Source organism: Salmo trutta, chromosome 19 (genome assembly GCF_901001165.1).
Source record: "Salmo trutta chromosome 19, fSalTru1.1, whole genome shotgun sequence".
Classification (NCBI taxonomy): domain Eukaryota; kingdom Metazoa; phylum Chordata; class Actinopteri; order Salmoniformes; family Salmonidae; genus Salmo; species Salmo trutta.
In genome coordinates, this window is record NC_042975.1 from 13685364 (window position 1) to 13707831 (window position 22468).

The 22468-nt window shown below is 42.9% G+C and overlaps 1 protein-coding gene and 1 long non-coding RNA gene across 2 annotated transcripts in view; one reads left to right on the plus strand and one right to left on the minus strand.

Annotated features, from left to right (window-relative positions):
- LOC115154018 (follistatin-related protein 4) overlaps positions 1–22468 on the minus strand; it is a 260009-nt gene that overhangs the window by 175155 nt on the left and 62386 nt on the right. The window lies entirely within an intron of this gene.
- On the plus strand, positions 19316–20404 carry LOC115154019 (uncharacterized). Its single transcript, XR_003867807.1, has 2 exons — positions 19316–19548; positions 19835–20404. It is a non-coding gene; the product is annotated as an uncharacterized LOC115154019 (long non-coding RNA).

The window sequence follows — 22468 nt, forward strand, 5'->3', positions numbered from 1 at the left end:
ATTGCGGGTGTAGCGAAATGCTTGATTTTCTAGCTCCAATAGTATAGAAATATCTAACAAGTAATATCTAACAATTTCACAACAATACACACAACACACACAAATCTAAGTAAAGGAATGGAATTAAGAATATATAAATATATGGATGAGCAATGTTGGGGCGGCATAGACTTAGATACAGTAGAATAGATTACAAATGAGATGAGTAATGCAAAATATGTAAACATTATTAAAGTGACTAGTGTTCCATTTATTAATAAAGTGGCCAGTGATTTCAAGTCTATGTATTTAGGCAGCAGACTCTAATGTGCTAGTGATGGCTATTTAACAGTCTGATGGCCTTGAGATAGAAGCTGTTTTTCAGTCTCTCGGTCCCAGCTATGATGCACCTGTACTGACCGTGCCTTCTGAATGATAGCGGGGTGAACAGGTAGTGGCTCAGGTGGTTGTTGTACTTGATGATCTTTTTGACATTGGGTGCTGTAGGTGTCCTGGAGGGCAGGTAGTTTGGCCCCGGTAATGCGTTGGGCAGACCGCACCACCCTCTGGAGAGCCCTGTGGTTGAGGGCGGTGCAGTTGCCGTACCAGGCGGTGATATAGCCCGACTGGATGCTCTCAATTGTGCATCTGTAAAAGCTTGTGAGGGTTTTCAGTGCCAAGCCAAATTTATTCAGCCTGCTGAGGTTGAAGAGGCGCTGTTGCATCTTCTTCACCACACTGTCTGTGTGGGTGGACCATTTCAGTTTGTCAGTGATGCGAGGAACTTAAAACTTTCCACCTTCTCCACTGCGGTCCCGTCGATGTGGATAGGGGGGTGCTCCCTCTGCTGTTTCCGGAAGTCCACGATCATCTCCTTTGTTTTGTTGACGTTGAGTGAGTTATTTTCCTGGCACCACACTCCCAGAGCCCTCACCTTCTCCCTGTAGGCTGTCTCATCGTTGTTGGTAATCAAGCCTACTACTGTTGTGTCATCTGCAAACTTGATAATTGAGTTGGAGGCGTGCGTGGCCACGCAGTCATGGGTGAACAGGGAGTACAGGAGTGGGCTGAGCATGCAACTTTGTGGGGCCCTAATGTTGAGGATCAGCGAAGTGGAGGTGTTGTTTCCTACCTTCACCACCTGGGGGCGGCCCGTCAGGAAGTCAAGGACCCAGTTGCACAGGGCGGGGTTCAGACCCAGGGCCTCGAGCTTAATGATGAGATTGGAGAGTACTATAGTGGGTACTATGATTGGAGGGAACTATAGTCAATGAACAGCATTCTTATATAGGTATTCCTCTTAACCAGATGGGATAGGGCAGTGTGCAGTGCGATGGCGATTGCATCGTCTGTGGATCTGTTGGGGCGATAAGCAAATTGAAGTGGGTCTAGGGTGTCAGGTAAGGTGGAGGTGATATGATCCTTGACTAGTCTCTCAAAGCACTTCATGATGACAGAAGTGATTGCTACAAGGCGATAGCAATTTAGTTCAGTTACCTTTGCTTTCTTGGGTACAGGAACAATGGTGGCTATATTGAAACATGTGGGGACAGCAGACGGGGATATGGAGAGATTGAATATGTCTGTAAACACACCAGCCAACTGGTCTGTGCATGCCCTGAGGACGCGGCTAGGGATGCAGTCTGGGCCAGTAGCCTTGCGAGGGTTAACACACTTAAATGTCTTACTCACATCGACCATGGAGAAGGAGAGCCCACAGTCCTTGGTAGTGGGCTGCGGCGGTGGCACAGTGTTATCCTCAAAGCGGACGAAGTAGGTGTTCAGCTTTTCCGTAAGCATGAGTTAGCGACGTGACTGATTTTCCTTTTGTAGTCCGTGATTGTCTGTAGACCCTGCCACATATGTCTCGTGTCTGAGCCGTTGAATTGTGACTCCACTTTGTCTGTGTACTGTTGTTTTGCCTGTTTGACTGCCTTACTGAGGGAATAACTACACTGTTTGTATTCTGCCATATTCCCAGTCACCTTGCCATGGTTAAATGCGGTGGTTCACACTTTTATAGATTTAACCATGTTTTGAGGCCTTATAGTGTTTGTTTACATTTACTTTGTTTGCAAATATTGGAGTAAAACTAGCTTATATTTTGGGTTCTGATGGGGTATTTGTATTCATTTGTATTTCTGACTCACGACCTGGTCTTATGTAGCACCATTTGAATTTCAGTTTTTTACATTGGATAAAAGTACTGACTCAGAGCTACAAAATGGTATATTATACACTGCATTTGAGGAAACAATGGGAAAGTAATTCTGCTTTGAAAGTTGATCAACTTGTAAACTCACTTTTGAGAAAACCGTCTTTCAATGTTTTGGCACTACTATTGGAGAGCCCTTCTTTGTCTACACAGCTAGCTAACAGTACCCTTTAACTTGACATTAGGTTTATGCAGTTTTACTACGTGATAAAAAAAAATTCAAGCCGCGTTCAACACAATTACCTAAAGATACTGACCAGCTCCAATAGACAGACGCGTGCTATATGGTAGACCAATCCAAACTCATCTCTCGACATGTCCAGCCCACTCATTATCTCAGCCAATCATGGCTAGCGGGAAGGTTCCCCCTCTTTTTCTGTGGCTAAACCAACTAGGCTCGTAATTTAACCATTTTATTAGTATTTACAGATGGCATACAAGTTTGATATTAAGGCACATGAAAGTTCACATGTTCGAGAAGGTATTTCTGCCCCCAAAAACTCCTTTTGATAAATGTTTTTATTTTTTACGTTCAAACAGCTCTTATGTGAACATACGCCTAGTTTCCTGAATCGGGTCACATTTATGGTTACCAACGTGTCCTACCCATTGGTATATGGTCTGATATACCATGGCTGTCAGTCAATCCGAATCCAGGGCTCAAACCACCCAGTTTATAATGAGAGATAAACATGGCAATTCTTTCATTGATTGCACATAAAAGAAGATTGACTGCTTGATTTGTTGTCCAAATGATCTTGTGTCCTTTCTGTCATCCTGTGGACCCCATTCATTGCTGCTTGCATCTAGATTCTATTATGCTGTTCTGTTTCCTATTAAAACTTTGCTGGGCTTTGATTTGTGCAAAGGTGCCTCCATGCATGTGCTCAGGCCCAGGCACCGTTAATAGATGCCGTGCATTTTCCTGCCAGTGAAGGATCTCAGTGGCGGATGAAATTGCTTTCATGTAGTAGCTGGCCATCATCATAGGCACATTAAAAACTCAAGGTTGATTTCAACCACGGGAGCGAAAACAACATTTATTCTCTGAGGGACCATTTATCATTCTGCTTTGTTATGGCTGTCAGTGTGTGCTTTGTTTTGCTTGTTGTGTTTATGGCCTTTCAATAATTCTTCAATATATGGTGTGTAGCTGCACTGGGGTGTCAGTATGTTAAAACGTTAATGGCTAACTTTTGTCCAATAATCAATAGAGCTCTGTCATTGAGCAATATATTTCACTTCTGACTCTTAGAAGCGGACAAGCATCGATGTATCCATTGGCCATGCATGTAAAATGCATAAAATCTAATGTCGATCAAACTTGAATACACCTGCCATGGCTAGAATTATTAAAAAGGTCATCCTCTTTTATCCTCCTTCCTGTTGCTTTCATTTTCTGCTCCCCAGACAGGACATTGTCACATTAAAAAACAACTTCCTGTGTGATAAGATAGAAGAAGAAAAATAATAACAGAAACGCTCTTCAAAAGCAAAATCACTAAGAAAATCACCATGACATTTTTATCCTGATGGTCTTGTCTGTGATCCATATCATAGCCTATAACAGCCAATGGAGACGGATGGGCCTGCCAGGCCCTAAACAATGCGCTGCTGACTGCAGTCAACCATGCAACTGCTGATAAAAGCAGATGTTATCACCGTCATCCAGCCCTTTCCCAGTCCCTGTCCGAGTGAGTCCCAAGGGAGGACCCTTCACTAGGCTCTTCCTTCCCTCCACTCGCCTCTCCAGTCGGCCTGGCTTGACTGGGGTTGAGTCCCAAATGGCATCCTATTCCCTACATAGTGCACTACATTTGAGCCCTGGTCAAAAGTAATGCACTAAATAAGGAATAGGGTGTAATTTGGGACTCAACCCCAGTCAATCTGGGCCGACTGGAGAGGCAGAGCTACAATCCCACTGACCTTCACTGACGGGAGGAACACAGTAGTCTCCAACCTGCATTAATGATGCACTAGTGTCTGCCTCTTACCATCTCAGTCCCTGTCCCTCTGCCTTTCAGCTCTGTTTTTCCTTTACTGCTATTGAGCGATATATTTGATGTGTGGTTGTGACTGAAATAGCAGTGGCATCACTAGTCGAGGTCACACCCCTGGTTTGAGTCACCTCTGTGAGCAGCTGTGCATCATCTGAGATGCATCTGCCTCACCTTACGCCTCCTCCATTATAACACAATGTAGAGAGAGAGTGCAAGAAAGAAAGAAAGAAACGATAAAAGAAAGAAAGAAAGAAAGAAAGAAAGAACCAACTCACAGCAACCCGAGTCTCCTTTCACCTTGTCAAATAATTTGAGATTTCAATGATGTGTCTCTGATGCCTCTTTGAATGCTTCCTCCCTAGCTTCTAACAATATCAGTCAAACCTCTCATTTCAATGTGTGTTGTCAGATCAGGATCAATGTTAGTGAAATTGAAATCTCCCGATTATGAGCCGTGTGGGAAGCATAGCTGTAGAAAAGTAATATCTCCCTCTTTCTCCCTCTCTCTATCCCTCTCTCTCTCTCACACACCATAATGCTGCAGATATTCATTGACAGCGTCCATAAAACACAGTACCCGGGAGGAATGGGGTGGGGGTTGGTGGGGGGATAAAAACGATTCCAAATGTTTGTATTCTCCTGGCTGCTTCTTCTTCCCAGTTACAGCGGGTCACACACCTGATATTAACGCCACACCTGATATTAACGCCACTGCCAATGCTGGGTAAGCACACAGAGAAAACAAATAAGATCAGAGCTCAAATTGATTACCCAGTAAAATAGGCCATTCTCAAGCACCACTGGAGCTAAACATGTCGCAACATTATTGAGCTGAATTACAGGCAGGTTTATAGATTAGATGTTAGAAATGCATACTCCCAAGTACCTAGACAATAGTGTGGTGAGGACGTGCCATTAGTTCATTGTAGATTGGTATCGTTTTAACTTGTAACTCATCCAAACTATACCATCTATTAATATTTTTGTTATGACATGACGATGTTGTATAGCTTAATTATAACCGTGGTCAGTGTAATGCTGCGGTCAGGCATGACAAACTACCCCCCTTACCACAGGAATCCATTAGCTGACCTTAGTTGACCTTCTGCACATAAGTGCTCCATCATCTTCCATCATCTCCAATTGCTGTTGATTAGTACCAAAACTGGCCAATCGACTGCACTCAGAAATCAAGGCTCCTTGGTCCCCTGTGACCTCTAAAAAATATCCCTCTTACCTCCTGGGAAAAAAAACACCACCCTAAAGGAAGAACTCAGTCTGGATTTGGCAGATCAAAATGTGTGTAGTTTCAAAATACCATGCATATTTGTCCAAAGCCAGCAATAAGGAAAGTGGCAATTAAGGGGAAAAAAACTCTCTCTCTCTCTCTCTCTCTCTCTCTCTCTCTCTCTCTCTCTCTCTCTCTCTCTCTCTCTCTCTCTCGCTCTCTCGCTCTCTCGCTCTCTCGCTCTCTCCCTCCCCCTCTCTCCCCCTCTCCCTCTCTCCATGTGAAATCTCCAGCTGCTGTCACAGCTATAAATATCACTTATTACGCTAGCTGACTTTTCTCTGGGGGGAGAGCAGGGACTGAAAATACAGGCACATGTATGATTGCTTGCCAAGACAAATGGCATACATCAACTCTCACTGACATTCATATTCATCCACGATTTACCTCCAACGATGCATAGCTATCGGCTTTGTCATGTGTGATGCTGTGTGCCTGGCCAGCCTCCCCAATGATTCCACCTGCTCCTCGCTATGCTGATCAATGAGTGAGGGAGACGTGGGAGATATGGGGGTAGAGAAAAATACCCTGGATTTCCAGATCTCCAGTTCCCTCTGCGAACAAAGACTCGCTGCACACCCCCCATACACACCCACCACCCCACACCCAGCACACACCCAACCCACACCCCACACCCAGCACACACCCACCCCACACCCCACACCCAGCACACACCCACCCCACACCGCACACCCAGCACACACCCCACACGGCAGTGCCACTAAACCCGTAAGGGACATTTCACAGCATCGAGTCCTGTAAACCCTACTGTAGATCCGGCCTCGGTCCCTACACAATGGGGGGGCGAGAATTGAACATTTTCTCTGCCTTTTTCTCCTCTGAACCCTTCTCCTCTGCTGCTCACCTCATAGAATATGCCTGGCGCTACTCTGCGGCTTTACGGCACCTCGCTATCTCTCCCATCCCTTAGCCATTTAATCGGGGGAAGACTAGGGTCATATGTGCTTCTCATGACAGATGTTGGTAGACATTTTTGCTGTTGTTGAAAGAAGAGTTCTGATGCCCCCCTACCAACTTCATCCCTTTTCTCACTTCCACCATAAAAGATGAAGAAAGTGTTTAGTTTTCAGCTGGAGTCTTCCCGTATCTTTGTGGAAGCACCAACCACTGTGCCTTAAACACACAAAGAGAGAGAAACCTAAAACAGGAGACAGGAGAGGAAAAAGCTCATCTAGATTTCTGATTGTGACTGATGATTAAATAGTGACAATGTCCACATACTGCCAAAGATAGCTAGAGAACATGCATGAGCATACAAACGCTTTTTAAGATAAACAATACATTTTCCTAGGCTTGCAGGCTATAGCCTTGCCCAGAATATATTGAATTATAAGCCTCAGATATCTCAAGGCGTCCCAGTGAGATATGAATTCAAAAATACACTATTTATGCCATGGGAAAATTATACCGTCATAATCAAAGACTATGGTGCCCTGTTTATAAACGCATAACTATCATACATTCTGAATGAGGAGATATCTGTTGTACAACACAACACTGCCTGTCTTGCAGAAGGTGATTGAAATGAGAACAGCATGGAACTACAATAAATATTGCGTCAGAACAGTCGCTTAGCCACAGCTGAGTTGCTGTATTCTTAGCCACAGCTGAGTTGCTGTATTCTTAGCCACAGCTCAGTTGCTGTATTCTGTATTCAGTATTTGGCTGAGCAGATATACGTAGTATAAACTAATTATGCTAATGATGTGCTAATGACATATCCTAGTTGACTACAAAGCAGCTCTATCCAGCACCCATCACACTTTCTAACTGAATTTCTGAATCTGGAGCCAAACCCTAAGAATGCTCAATGTCATATATTAACAGTCTTAAGTGCCATTGGGTTGAGACTAATGTAAGCTAGACTAAGGTATACTAGTAAACTAGACTAAGGTATACTAGTAAACTAGACTAAGGTATACTAGTAAACTAGACTAAGGTATACTAGTAAACTAGACTAAGGTATACTAGTAAACTAGACTAAGGTATACTAAACACTAAAAGTAATGACCACAATAGTAATAACAACGTCATTTTACAATTCTACTTTATCATAACCAATCCAAAAGTTATTATAGAAGATAAACAGTTGTGGTTTGCATTTATGGTCAATGACGATCACGGTTCAAATTATCACCACATTTTTCATCTCCTAAACTTTTTTTGTTGTTGTGGGAATGGCTTTCCATCCATCAATGTCATCCAACTGCACTGTCCTCAATACAAAGTGTAGGGTTCCTCCCAAATGGCACCCTGTTCCCTTTTTAGATCCAGCAAGTAGGCTCTGGCCAAGTCATTCAGGCCAAAGTAGTACACTATATAGGGAATAGAGTGCCATTTGGGTCAAACCCATTGTCCACCTCCCAACCAATAAAACCAATTACTACACTGTTGCTCTCATTTTTTCTGATCTACATACACCGCAGAGTCTTATGAGGAGGCCTGAAAAGTGGGACCTACAGGGCTTTCAAAAAGTATTCATACATTCCACATTTTGTTGTTACAGCCTGAATTCAAACTGGATTAAACATATTTTTGCTCTCATCTACACACAATACCCCATAATGACAAAGTGAAAACATGTTTTTAGAAATGTTAGCAAACGGACTGAAAATGAAATAAAAAAAGATTTACACCCCTGAGTCAATACTTTGTAGAAGCACCTTTGGTGGCAATTACAGCTGTGAGTCTTTTTGCACACCTGGATTGTACAATATTTGCCAATTATTATTTAAAACATTCTTTAAGCTCTGTCAAGTTGATTGTTGATCATTGCTAGACAGCTATTTTCAAGTCTTGCCATAGATTTTCAAGCCAATTCATGTCAAAACTGTAACTAGTCAACTCAGGAACATTCAATGTCGTCTAGGTAAGCAACTTCAGTGTAAATTTGGTGTTGTTTTTTAGGTTAATATCCTGCTGAAGGGAATTCGTTACCCGATGTCTGTTGGAAAGCAGACTCAACCAGATTTTCCTGTAGAATTTTGCCTGTGCTTATTGCTGTATTCCGTTTATTTTTATCCTCAGAAATTCCCTAGTCCTTGCCGATGACAAGCATACCAATAACATGATGCAGCCACCAACATGCTTGAAAATATGAAGAGTGGTACTCAGTGATGTGTTGTGTTTTTTGGATTTGCCCCAAACACATTTTTTGCAGTATTACTTAACCTCTCTTGGGTAGGGGGCAGTATTTTGACGTCCGGATGAAAAGCGTGTTTACTACGTGCTACGTAGTAAACTGCCTGCTACTCAGGCCCAGAAGGTAGGATATGCATATTATTAGTAGATTTGGATAGAAAACTCTCTGACGTTTCTAAAACTGTTTGAATGATGTCTGTGAGTATAACAGAACTCATATGGCAGGCAAAAACTTGAGAAAAATATCCAACCAGGAAGTGTGGAAATCTGAGGTTTGTAGTTTTTCAAGTGATTGCCTATCTAATATACAGTGTCTGTGGGGTCATTTTGCATTTCCTAAGGCTTCCACTAGATGTCAACAGTCTTTAGAACGTTTTTTCATGCTTCTACTGTGAATAGGGAGAGAATATCGCTGAAGTTTGAGACTTCTATTTCCCTCACCAACTTTAAACATCAGCTGTACATAGTCCATCTGTAAATAGCCCACCCTATCTACCTACCTCATCCCCTTACTGTTTTTATTTTATTTACTTTTCTGCTCTTTTTGCACACCAGTATCTCTACATGCACATCTTCATATGCTCCTTTATCACTCCAGTGTTAATCTGCTAAATTGTAATTATTTGCTCCTATGCCCTATTTATTGCCTACCTCCTCATGCCTTTTGCACACACTGTATATAGACTTTCTTTTTTCTACTCTATCATTGACTTGTTTATTGTGTTATTGGCTTGTTTGTTTACTCCATATGTAACTCTGTGTTGTTGTCTGTGTCACACTGCTTTGCTTTATCTTGGCCAGGTCGCAGTTGCAAATGAGAACTTGTTCTCAACTTGCCTACCTGGTTAAAAAAAGGCGAAATACATTTTTTTTTAAAAGGTGTGTCCCTTTTCATTTCTGAAGACAACGGAATCGTCCGGTTGGAATATTATGGAAGATTTATGATAAAAATATCCTAAAGATTGATTCTATACATCGTTTGACATGTTTCTACGAACTGTAATATAACTTTTTGGACTTTTTGTCTGAACTTACTGTGCGAGCACAGTACATTTCGATTACTTGACTGAACGCACAAACAAAATGGAGGTATTTGGACATAAAGATGAACTTTATTGAACAAAACGAACATTTATTGTGGAACTGGGATTCCTGGGAGTGCATTCCGATGAAGATCATCAAAGGTAAGTGAATATTTATAATGTTATTTCTGACTTCTGTTGACTCCAAAATGGTGGGTATCTGTATGGCTTGCCTTGATGTCTGAGCGCTGTACTCAGATTATTGCAAAGTTTGCTTTTGCCGTAAAGCATTTTTGAAATCTGACAGAGCGGTTGCATTAAGGAGAAGTGTATCTATAATTTTTTGAATAACAGTTGTATGTTTTATCAACGTTTATGATGAGTATTTCTGTAAATTGATGTGCTCATTCACCGGAAGTTTTGGGAGGCAAAACATTTCTGAATATTACACGCCAATGTAAAATGGGGTTTTTGGAAATAAATATGAACTTTATCGAGCAAAACATGCATGTATTGTATAACATGAAGTCCTATGAGTGCCATCTGATGAAGATCATCAAAGGTTAGTGATTCATTTTAGCTGTATTTCTGGTTTTTGTGACGCCTCTCCTTGCTTGGAAAATGGCTCTGTGGTTTTTCTTGTCTAGGTGCTGTCCTAACATAATCTAATGTTATGCTTTCGCCGTAAAGCCTTTTTGAAATCGGACACTGTGGTTGGATTAACGAGAAGTGTATCTTTAAAATGGGATATAATAGTTGTATGTTTGAGAAATTTGAATTATGAGATTTTTGTTGTTTTGAATTTGGCGCTCTGCTATTTCACTGGCTGTTGGTGAGTGTGTCCCGCAGCTAGCGTCCCACATACCCCAGAGAGGGGGTATGTGCCTTGTTGCAAATAGGATGCATGTTTTGGAATATTGTTATTTTGTACAGCACACGTGTCAAACTCATTCCACAGAGGGCCCACTGTCTGTGGGTTTTCACACCTCCCTTGATTGATGAATTAGGTCACTAAGTAGAAAGGAACTTCCCACACTTGGTTGTCTATGACTTAATTGAAAGGAGAAAACAAAAACCTGAAGTCACTTGGCCCTCCACGGAATGAGTTTGACCCCTGCTGTACAGGCTTCCATCTTTTCACTCTATGATTTAAGTTAGCACTGTGGAATAACCAATGCTGTCGATCCATCCTCAGTTCTCATATCACAATCATTAAACTAAGGAACTGTTTTAAAATCAGTGGCCTCATTGTGAAATCAATTAGAAGTTTCCTTCCTCTCTGGCAACTGAGTTAGGAAGGACACCTGTATCTTTGTAGTTACTGGGTGTATTGATACACCACACAAAGCCTATATAATAACTTCAACTTGCTCAAAGGGATATTCAGCATCTGCTTTTTTTATTTTTACACATCTACCAATCGGTGCCCTTCTTTGCGAGGTAATGAAAAACCTCCCTGGTCTTTGTACTTGAATCTGTGCTTGAAATTCACTACTCGATTGAGGGACCTTACAGATAATTGTATGTGTGGGGTACAGAGACAGGGTAGTCATTAAAATTATTGAACATGGAATGAGTCCATGCAACTTATTATGCAATTTTTGAAGCACATTTCTACTCCTGAACTTAGAGTTACCATAACAAAGGGGTTGAAAACTTATTGAGAAGACATTTCAGCTTTTCATTTTTTATACATTTACTACAAACAAAATTCCACTTTGACATTATGGGGTATTGTGAGCGAAAATCTCTATTTAATCCATTTTCAATTCAGGCTGTAAAACAACCAAAAAAGTATAGGGGTGTGAATACTTTCTGAAGGCACTGTACTTGCTGGAGCTGTGCTAAATTTGCCTTTGGGCGCTAGCCTCAGCTCATTCATTTCCATACACTGGCAAAGTCACTAGAAACTTCAGAGAGATTTAGGGTGACTTTGGGGTTAACCTCTAAGTGAGGCTACTTTGCGCCTACCTAATCCAATAAAGATCAATATCTCTACCTTGGCACTGAAGTAGATGTGAGAGCTGGACCTGCGGAGCTGGGAAGCTGCAAACTGCTCTCAGCAGCTTGGGGTCTGGCTGGGCTGCATGGGGAGGGATGCCCCAAACAGGCAACAGCTATAGAGGACCGATGTTCATTGTTATTTTATAGGCTGATATGCCAAATAGAAGCATTCACTATTTATGGTCATAATGTTGGTGGTCCAAGTAAATAATGTTTTATATGAATTGTGCATCCCAAATGGCACCATACTCCCTGTACCCTAAATACTTTAGCTCTATGGGGCCTGGTCAAAAGTAGTGCAATATGGGTAATAGGGTGCCATTTGGGACGTATCCTATTCCATGTCAACCTATAAATCAAATCCATTTTTATTAGTCACATGCACTGAATACAACAGGTGTAGACCTTACAGTGAAATGCTTACTTACGAGCCCCTAACCAACAATGCAGTTTAAAAAAATATGGATAAGAATAAGAAATACAAATAACAAGTAATTAATGAGCAGCAGTAAAATAACAATAGCGAGACTATATACAGGGGGGTACCGGTACAGAGTCAATGTGCGGTGGCACCGGTTTTTAAGGTAATATGTACATGTAGGTAGAGTAATTAAAGTGACTATGCATAGGTGATAACAACAGAGAGTAGCAGCGGTGTAAAAGAGGGGGGGCAACGCAAATAGTCTGGGTAGCCATTTGATTAGATGTTCAGAAGTCTTATGGCTTGGGGGGTAGAAGCTGTTCAGAAACCTCTTGGACCTAGACTTGGCGCTATGGTACCGCTTGCTGTGCGGTAGCAGAGAGAACAGTCTATGACTAGGGTGGCTGGAGTATTAGACCATTTTTAGGGCCTTCTCTGACACCTCCTGGTATAGAGGTCATGGATGGCAGGGAGCTTGGCCCCAGTGCCCGCAGCATGTGATGTACTGGGCTGTTCACACTACCCTCTGTAGTGCCTTGTGGTCAGAGGCCAAGCAGTGCCATACCAGGCAGTGATGCAATCAGTCAGGATGCTCTTGATGGTGCAACTGTAGAACCTTTTGAGGATCTGAGGACCCATGTCAAATCTTTTGAGTCTCCTGAGAGGGAATAGGTTTTGTCGTGCCCTCTTCACGACTATCTTGGTGTGCTTCGACCATGTTAGTTTGTTGGTAATGTGGACACCAAGGAACTTGAAGCTCTCAACCTTCTCCACTGCAGCCCCGTCGATGAGAATGGGGGCATGCTCGGTCCTCCTTTTCCTGTAGTCCACAATCATCTCCTTTGTCTTGATCACGCTTAGGGAGAGGTTCTTGTCCTGGCACCACACGGCCAGGTCTCTGACCACCTCCCTATAGGCTGTCTCGTCATTGTCGGTGATCAGGCCTACCACTGTTGTGTCATCTGCAAACTTAATGATAGTATTGGAGTCGTGCCTGGCCATGCAGTTGTGGGTGAACAAGGAGTACAGGAGGGGACTGAGCACGCACCCCTGAGGGGCCCCTGTGTTGAGGATCAGCGTGGCGGAAGTGTTGTTACCTACCCTTACCACCCGAGGGTGGCCCGTCAGTAAGTCCAGGATCCAGTTGCAGAGGGAGATGTTTAGTCCCAGGGTCCTTAGTTTATTGATGAGCTTTTGGGGTGCTATGGTGTTGAACGCTGAGCTGTAGTCAATGAAAAGCATTCTCACATAGGTGTTCCTTTTGTCCAGGAGGGAAAGGGCAGTGTGGAGTGCAACAGAGATTGCATCATTTGTGGATCTCTTGGGGCGGTATGCAAATTAAGTGGGTCTAGGGTTTCTGGGGTAATGGTGTTATGTGAGCCATAACCAGCCTTTCAAAGCACTTCATGGCTACAGACGTGAGAGCTACGGATCGGTAGGCATTTAGCCAGGTTACCTTAGTGTTCTTGGGCACAGGCACTATGGTGGTCTGCTTAAAACATCTTGGTATTATAGACTCGAACAGAGAGAGGATGAAAATGTCCGTGAAGACACTTGCCAGTTGGTCAGCTCATGCTCGCAGTACACGTCCTGGTAATCCATCTGGCCCTGCAGACTTGTGAATGTTGACCTGTCTAAAGGTCTTACTAACAGGCTTAAAAGGTAGAAGTGACGTAATGAAAGAGTCCTGGAATAACCAGGGCTGCTGTGCCAGCTAGCATGTCCATCCCATCAAGTTGCTATTTCAACATGGACCTATTCCTCAAGACAAGTTAAGGCAGGATGGGTTTGCCAGAATAAGTTGCTTCCCCTTTAATCCAAATATTGGAAGATGAAAAATGCTAAGCCATTAACTGCTCTTCCCCGCTACCTGCCATCTCTCTCTAGACAAATATTTAAAATATTAAAACTTTATTGAAAAATGTTGTGTTTGAATCATGTGTGATCTATCTGTCTGACAGCCCTGTATAACTCCATATTTCTCCATCCATTATTTCTCCATCCCTGGCTGACTAAATAATATTGAGATATGATATCAATTATAAATGAATGTAATTACACATTGAACATTATTCCCTCTAATAAGACAAAGTGATGGAATAGAGGCTTTTTATTACTATGCCAGCAGCATGTCCATCTTCGGCTATGCATTATATTGTGAAGAGTAAAATTACTATCAATTTAGGCTTGCGTTAATATATTGCTTCAAATCTTTCTCTCAGAGTCATTTTGATGTGTCATCCTGCTAAGAGCATGAGAGAGAGAGAGGAGAGAGAGAGAGAGAGAGAGAGAGAGAGAGAGAGAGAGAGAGAGAGAGAGAGAGCGAGAGAGAGAGAGAGAGAGAGACAGAGAGAGAGCGAGAGAGAGAGAGAGAGAGAGAGAGAGAGAGAGAGAGAGAGAGAGAGAGAGAGAGAGACTTTATTAACACATTTAACTTTCTGTCACACTGCGTTACCGTGCAGGCCACTGGATGTCAGAGCAGCCTCACCACTCTCCAATAGAGGGAATTAGATACTGTAGCAAGCATTTACATGCATGACTTTACTCCTCCCATACTGCTAAATGCAATATTCATACTTTGCAGTTTATGCTTTTGTTTTTTCCTTAACAACATGAGGGTTTCTACAAGTCCTCTGGTAGTAAATGTGCACAAATAAATGTTCTAATATGTTATTTGTCACATGCTTCATAAACAACAGGTGAAGACTAACAGTGAAACGCTTACTTAAAGAAAACAGAAATAGAGACACGAGGATTAAATACACAGTGAAAAATGAATAACAATAACAAATAAAAATAACATGGTTATATACAGGGAGTCAATGTGCAGGGGTATGAGGTCATTGAGGTAGCTACAGTATGTACATATAAACTCAGCCAAAAAAGAAACGTCCTCTCACTGTCAACTGTGTTTATTTTCAGCAAACTAACATGTGGAAATATTTGTATGAACGTAACAAGATTCAACAACTGAGACACAAAGTGAACAAGTTCCACAGACATGTGACTAACAGAAATGGAATAATACGTCCTTGAACAAAGTGAGGGTCAAAATTAAAAGTAACACTTAGTATCTGGTGTGGCCACCAGCTGCATTAAGTACTGCAGTGCATCTCCTCTTCATGGACTGCACCAGATTTGACAGTTCTTCCTGTGAGATGTTACCCCGCTCTTCCACCAAGGCACCTGCAAGTACATGGACATTTCTGGGGTGAATGACCCTAGCTCAAATCCTCCAATCCAACAGGTCCCAGACGTGCTCAATGGGATTGAGATCCGGGCTCTTCGCTGGCTATGGCAGATCACTGACATTCCTGTCTTGCAGGAAATCATGCACAGAACGAGCAGTGTGGCTGGTGGCATTGCCATGCTGGAGGGTCATGTCAGGAAGAGCCTGCAGGAAGGGTACCAAATGAGAGAGGAGGATGTCTTCCCTGTAACGCACAGCGTTGAGATTGCCTGCAATGACAACAAGTGCAGTCCGATGATGCTGTGACACACCGTCTCAGACCATGATGGACCCTCCACCTCCAAATCGATCCCGCTCCAGAGTACACGCTCCAGAGGACAGGCCTCGATGTAACACTCATTCCTTCGACGATAAACGCAAATCCGACCATCACCCCCGGTGAGACAAAACCCTGATTCCCCAGTGAAGAGCACTTTTTGCCAGTCCTGTCTGGTCTAGCAACGGTGGGTTTGTGCCCATAGGTGGGTTTGTGCCCGTTGGGTGGGTTTGGGCCCGTTGTTGTCAGTGATGTCTGGTGAGGACCTGCCTTAAAGTCCTCAGAACAGCCTTTCAAAGCCTATTGCAGACAGTCTGAGCACTGATGGAGGGATTGTGCGTTCTTGGTGTAACTCAGGCAGTTGTTGTTGCCATCCTGTACCTGTCCCGCAGGTGTGATGTTCGGATAAACCAATCCTGTGCAGGTGTTGTTACACGTAGTATGCCACTGCGAGGACATTCAGCTGTCCGTCCTGTCTCCCTGTAGCGCTGTCTTAGGCGTCTCACAGTACGGACATTGCAATTTACTTCCCTGGCCACATCTGCAGTCCTCAAGCCTCCTTGCAGCATGCCTAAGGCACGTTCACGCAGATGAGCAGGGACCCTGGGCATCTTTCTTTTGGTGTTTTTCAGAGTCAGTAGAAAGGCCTCTTTAGTGTCCTACATTTTCATAGCTGTGACCTTAATTGCCTACAGTCTGTAAGCAGTTAGTGTCTTAATGACCGTTCCACACGTGCATGTTCATTAATTGTTTATGGTTCATTGAACAAGCATGAGAAACAGTGTTTAAACCCTTTACAATGAAGATCTGTGAAGTTATTTGGATTTTTATGAATTACCTTTGAAAGACAGGGTCCTGAAAAAGGGACATTTCTTTTTTTCGCTGAGTTTAGGTAGGGGTAAAGTGTTTAGGCAACGGAATAGATAATAGACAGTAGCAGCAGCATATGTGGTGAGTGTATGTGTGTCTGTGTGTGTGTTGGGGTGTCAGTGTAAGTATGTGTGAGTGTGTTGTTTCAGTCCAGTGTGTGTGTGCCAGTGCAAGAGTTAGTGCAAAAAAGGGTCAACGCAAGAAGTCCGGGTAGCCATTTGATGAGCTATTTTGCAGTCTTGTTTAGCGGTCTTATGGCTTGGGGGTAGAAAATGTTCAGGGTCCTGTTGGTTCCAGACTTGGTGCACTGGTACCACTTGCTGTGAGGTATCAGAGAGAACAGTCTATGGCTTGGGTGGCTGGAGTCTTTGAAAAAATGTTGGGCCTTCCTCTGACACCGCCTGGTATAGAGGTCCTGGGTGGCAGGGAGCTTGGCCTCAGTGATGTACTGGGCCGTATTCATCACCCTCTGTAGCGCCTTGAAGCAGCTCTAGCCTTTAGCTCAGTGTGGATGTTACCCATAGCTTCAGGTAGGGGTATGAACACTACATGACCAAATGTATGTGGACACCTACTCGTCGAACATCTCATTCCAAAATCATGGGCATTAATATGGAGTTGTTTCCCCCTTTGCTGCTATAACAGCCTCCACTCTTGTGGGAAGGCTTTCCACTAGATGCTGGAACATTGCTGCGGGGACTTGATTCCATTCAGCCACAAGAACATTAGTGAAGTTGGGCATTCCAAGTCGGCGTTCCAATTCATTCCAAAGATGTTAGATGTGGTTGAGGTCTGTGCTCTGTGCAGGCAAGTTCTTCCACACCGATCTCGACAAACCATTTCTGTATGGACTTCGCTTTGAGCACGGGGGCATTGTCATGCTGAAACAGGAAAGGGCCCTCCCCAAACTGTTGCCACAAAGTTGGAAGCACAGAATAGTCTAGAATATCAGCAGCTGTAGGGGAAAGATTTTCCTTCACTCGAACTAAAGGCCCTAGCCAGAACCATGAAAAACAGCCCACTGCTCCAAGTCCAATTGCGGCGAGCTTTATACCACTCCAGCCGACGCTTGGCATTGCGCATGGTGATCTTAGGCTTGTGTGCAGCTGCTCGGCCATGGAAACCCATTTCACAAGAACGAACAGTTCTTGTGCTAATGTTGCTTCCAGAGGCAGTTTGGAACTTGGTGATGAGTGTTACAACCGAGGACAGATGATGTTTACGTGCTAAGCACTTCAGCACTCGGCGATCACATTCTTTGAGCTTGTGTGGCCTACCACTTCACGGCCGAGCGGTTGTTGCTCTCAGACGTTTCCACTTCACAATAACAGCACTTACAGTTGACCTGGGCAGCTCTAGCAGGGCAGCAATTTGACAAACTGACTTGTTGGAAAGGTGGCATCCTATGATGGCGCCACGTTGAAAGTCACTGAGCTCTTCAGTAAGGCCATTCTACTGCCAATAGTTGTCTATGGAGATTGCATGGCTGTGTGCTCAATTTATACACATGTCAGCAACAGGTGTATAATCAACTCATTTGAAGGGGTGTCCACATACATATTGTACATATAGTGTACATACGGTCACTGTGGGGACGACTTCATCGATGCACTTATTAATGAAGTCAGTGACTGATGTGGCAAATTCCTCAATGTTATTGGATGAACCCCGAAACCTATTCCAGTTTGGCTAGCTTAATATCCACTTCATCGGACCACTTCCGTATTGAGCGCATCACTGGTACTTCCTATTTGAGTTTTTTCTTGTAAACGGGAGGATAGAGTTATGGTCTGATTGCAAAATGGAGGGTGAGGGAAGACCTTGTATGCATTTCTGTGTATGGCGTAAAGTTGATCTAGAGTTTTGTCGCCTCTAGCTGCACAGATGACATGCTGGTAAAAATGAGGTAAAACTGATGTTATTTTCCCTGCATTAAAATCACAGGCTACGGAAACGTAAATTCTGAATGTGCATTTTCTTGTTTGCTAATGCCAGCATCAGTTTGAGGAGGTGTCACAAGAATTTTCAATCCCAATGATGATAATAACAATCACTATAGCTTTGACCAATTCTCCAGAGGTTGTAAGGCCCTGGTTAATAGAAGAATTAGACAAAGTCCCAGAATTCTGCAAAAGGTTAGTTCTTTATTCAGAGAGCTCTCCCAATCATACAAGCACATAGCCTTTTATACCTTATATTTGGTCATACCATATGTCATACCCCTTATAAATGCCCCTCCTCTTCTTTAACACTGTCAATGCTTATTTACAAGTCTTCTCCAACACATACATTGCTTATCATATCCTGCAGCATGTTACATAATCTACTGCAAGCCACTGTTATCAGTTTCACAGTGGTCACAAGTTGTCTGTCACAAGTTCCTTTTTTCCTCTGCACACACTGTCTCGCCTATATTGCTAAATAGTAAAGTCTTAACTTGTCCTACGCACACACATTAGAGAATTCTAGTCTTATGATTCAAATACATTTCACTCCATTATATAGTAACAGGGTGGAATACTTTTAGTCATTACCTTAAACATATTATCAGGAGGTAAATAGATAGCTACAAAAAATATAGATGTAAACTCTCTTGGTAAATAGTATGGTGTGCAGCTAATCATGAGGTATTCTAACTCAGGCAAGCAAAAACTCGAGACTTCCTTAATATTAGAGATTGCGCACCAGCTGTTAAAAAAGAGAAACACCCCTCCTCCCTTCATCTTACCCCAGTCTGCTGTACGGTCTTTACGATGCATAGAAAAACCAGCGAGGTGTGTATAATCCATGTTCTCGTTCAGCCACAACTCTGACAAACACAGGATATTACAGTTTTTCAGGTCCCGTTGATAGGATAGTCTCGAACGGAGCTCATCCAGTTTGTTTTCAAGCGACTGTACATTCGCCGAATAGAATAGATGGCAATGGTGGTCTATTTGCTGGCCGACGTAGTCTCATCAGGATGCCACTTCGCCTATCTCTTTCACCGCTGTTTCATCTATCGATTAGGGCCTGGTCCGGAGGAAGCAGAACGTCCAGAGCTGCCAACTCGTTGAAGTAGAAATGTTTATACAAATCGAGGTTAGTGATCTCTGTTTTAGGTCACAGGAAATGACAGCAGAGACATAATGTACAAAAAAAAGTTGAGATCAACTTAAGAAAAACACAAAATAGCATCTTGCCACAAGCTTGTTTTAATTGTTTTGTCCCCTTGTAAAAGTAACAATCATACACTTTAGTCATTCCCAGGTCACTGACATGTTCAGAACACGGCCAATGAACACAGAGGACAAAGGAATCAAGAAACACTAAAAAATGCAAGAGGCAGTGGTTGGTCACAGTGTTTTCTCTCTCTTTTACTCGACAGACCTGACTGCTAACATCCTCCCTGATACTGCTTTGCACACCTCAGGGACAACTTAAGAGACTCATGTATTTTTCATCAACTAAACCCCCATCTCCAAACAGAGAGAGCACAGGATAACGACATGGCCAACAATTATACATCCCACACAGACTGGTGGAGGAGGAGAAGACTGCAAGAGAGCTAACTCCAGCGTTAAAATATTCACAGACAGCATTATTAATATTTAATATTCTACTAAATCTGCTTTATTGTTACCAAGCTAAGCAGTATATAAATCAAGTTCTCAGCAGCCGAAAAGGAAAAGAGGGAGGGATGGAGAAGGCAGAGAGGTGTGTGCGTGTGTGAGTGCGTACATGTGTGAGAGAGAAAGAGAAAGAGAGAGAGAGAGGAAAAGAGAGAGAGACTGCTTCCATACTATTATGAATGCATATGCTGTGATCAATGTCATGTTGGTAAATTGCCATTAGACGGAGGCCCTACCAGGTGCACTCAGAATAATAAATCCTAAGTAATGAGCGCCGATCTCAGATCTGTGGAAGCAAATTAACTGGCACACAGAGAGAGAGAAAGAGAAAGAGAAAGAAAAAGAGAACGATGAGGAGGAGAAAGAGAGAGATGAGGAGGAGAAAGAGGGAGGGAGAAAGAGAGAGATGAGGAGAGATGAGGAGAAAGCGAGAGAGAGATGAGGAGGAAAGCGAGAGAGAGATGAGGAGAGATGAGGAGAAAGAGAAATGAGGAGAAAGAGAGAGAGAGAGATGAGGAGAAAGAGAGAGAGGGAGAGAGAGATGGGGAGAAAGAGAGATGAAGAGGAGAAAGAGGGAGAGATGAGGAGAAAGAGAGAGAGATGAGGAGAAAGAGAGACATGAGGAGAAAGAGAGAGAGAGATGAGGAGAAAGAGGGAGAGATGAGGAGAAAGAGAGACATGAGGAGAAAGAGAGAGAGAGATGAGGAGAAAGAGAGAGATGAGGAGAAAGACAGAGAGATGAGGAGAAAGAGAGAGGGAGATGAGGAGAAAGAGAGAGATGAGGAGAAAGAGAGACATGAGGAGAAAGAGAGAGAGAGATGAGGAGAAAGAGGGAGAGATGAGGAGAAAGAGAGAGATGAGGAGAAAGAGAGAGAGAGATGAGGAGAAAGAGAGAGATGAGGAGAAAGACAGAGAGATGAGGAGAAAGAGAGAGGGAGATGAGGAGAAAGAGAGAGAGATGAGGAGAAAGAGAGAGATGAGGAGAAAGAGAGAGAGAGAGAGAGATGAGGAGAAACAGAGAGTGATAGAGAGAAAGAGGGAGAGAGAGCGAAAGAAAGAGAAAGAGGGAGAGAGAGCGAAAGAGAGAGAAAGAGACTTCTCTACAGCTCAGCACTACCCACTACACATATCTCACACAGAATGACTGGGAAGGTACTGTTTAACTAACTATAAAACAATTACTGAAATGACAGTGATTATTACAAACAGGCATAGCTGTAATGGAAGTCATGGTAGTGATTATGATATAAAACGATGTATATGGAATAGTGTTCTCGAAAGAAATAAAAGTGCAATATTACCCCAAAAATGGGATGTAAATCATGTGTGACTGCGCCATCTTGGTTGCCAGATTGACCTCTGTGCAGCTTAACAATGCAGTGATATACTACACAGTATAATAGGGCTGTAGAACACATTTCAGTTGATTCGTTTCAGTGTGGCATATGTTCTTACAGATAAGATAAATGTCTTTAGATTTTTGCAATTACCACTTACACTACGACAGTTGATTTCAAAGTCAACATATCTGTGACATGTAACTGCCAGGACTATATCTGTTATCACACTATAGTTATCCTATGCAGACATGTATGCCGTGATTTCATTTAGCAGTTCCCTTGCAGATGCCCTTACCCAGTGACACACCTAATTCATTCTCTGGCCCATTTCTGTGGACGGTATTCTTAACTGGCGCTATTGAGGTGAGGAGCCTTACTCTGGGGTCCTACAACGATCCCACACCAGGGATTCTTCCTGCCCACTTCTGCCCATGCTATTTGCACAAATTGCTCCATTTGTGTTTGAATATGAAATACATTTGCCAAAAGCAATAAAGGCTCTCCCCTGAGAGGGTTGAGATGTGAGTGATATTGCTTCTTTACAGCATTATTAGCTGTAAGGGTAAGAAGGCTATAATGCATGTAATTGTGTGAAAAACTGAAATCTTGATTACTTCTGTACATCTTAAAACCCCCTAGGGCAGCCTTTTCCAAACTCGGTCCCCGGGACCCCAAGGGGTACACGTTTTGGTTTTTTGCCCTAACACTACAGCTTGATAATTTGGTGATTATTTGAATCAGCTGTGTAGTGGTAGGGCATAAAATCAAATGTGCAGACCTTCGGTTCTGAGGACCGAGTTTGGGAAACCCTGTCTAAGCCTGGAGGGGGCTAATCCTGGGGGGGTTCTACTAAGTTAACATATGGAATTGTTTTAAGATGGTCATACTAAGGATCATTTAGCTACTTGATGTGGAATTTTCGGACCCCTTTAGGTATCCAAAACATATACAGTACCAGTCAAATGTTTGGACACACCTACTCATTCAAGGGTTTTTCTTTCATTTTACTATTTTCTACATTGTACAAAAATTATGAAAACATCAAAACTT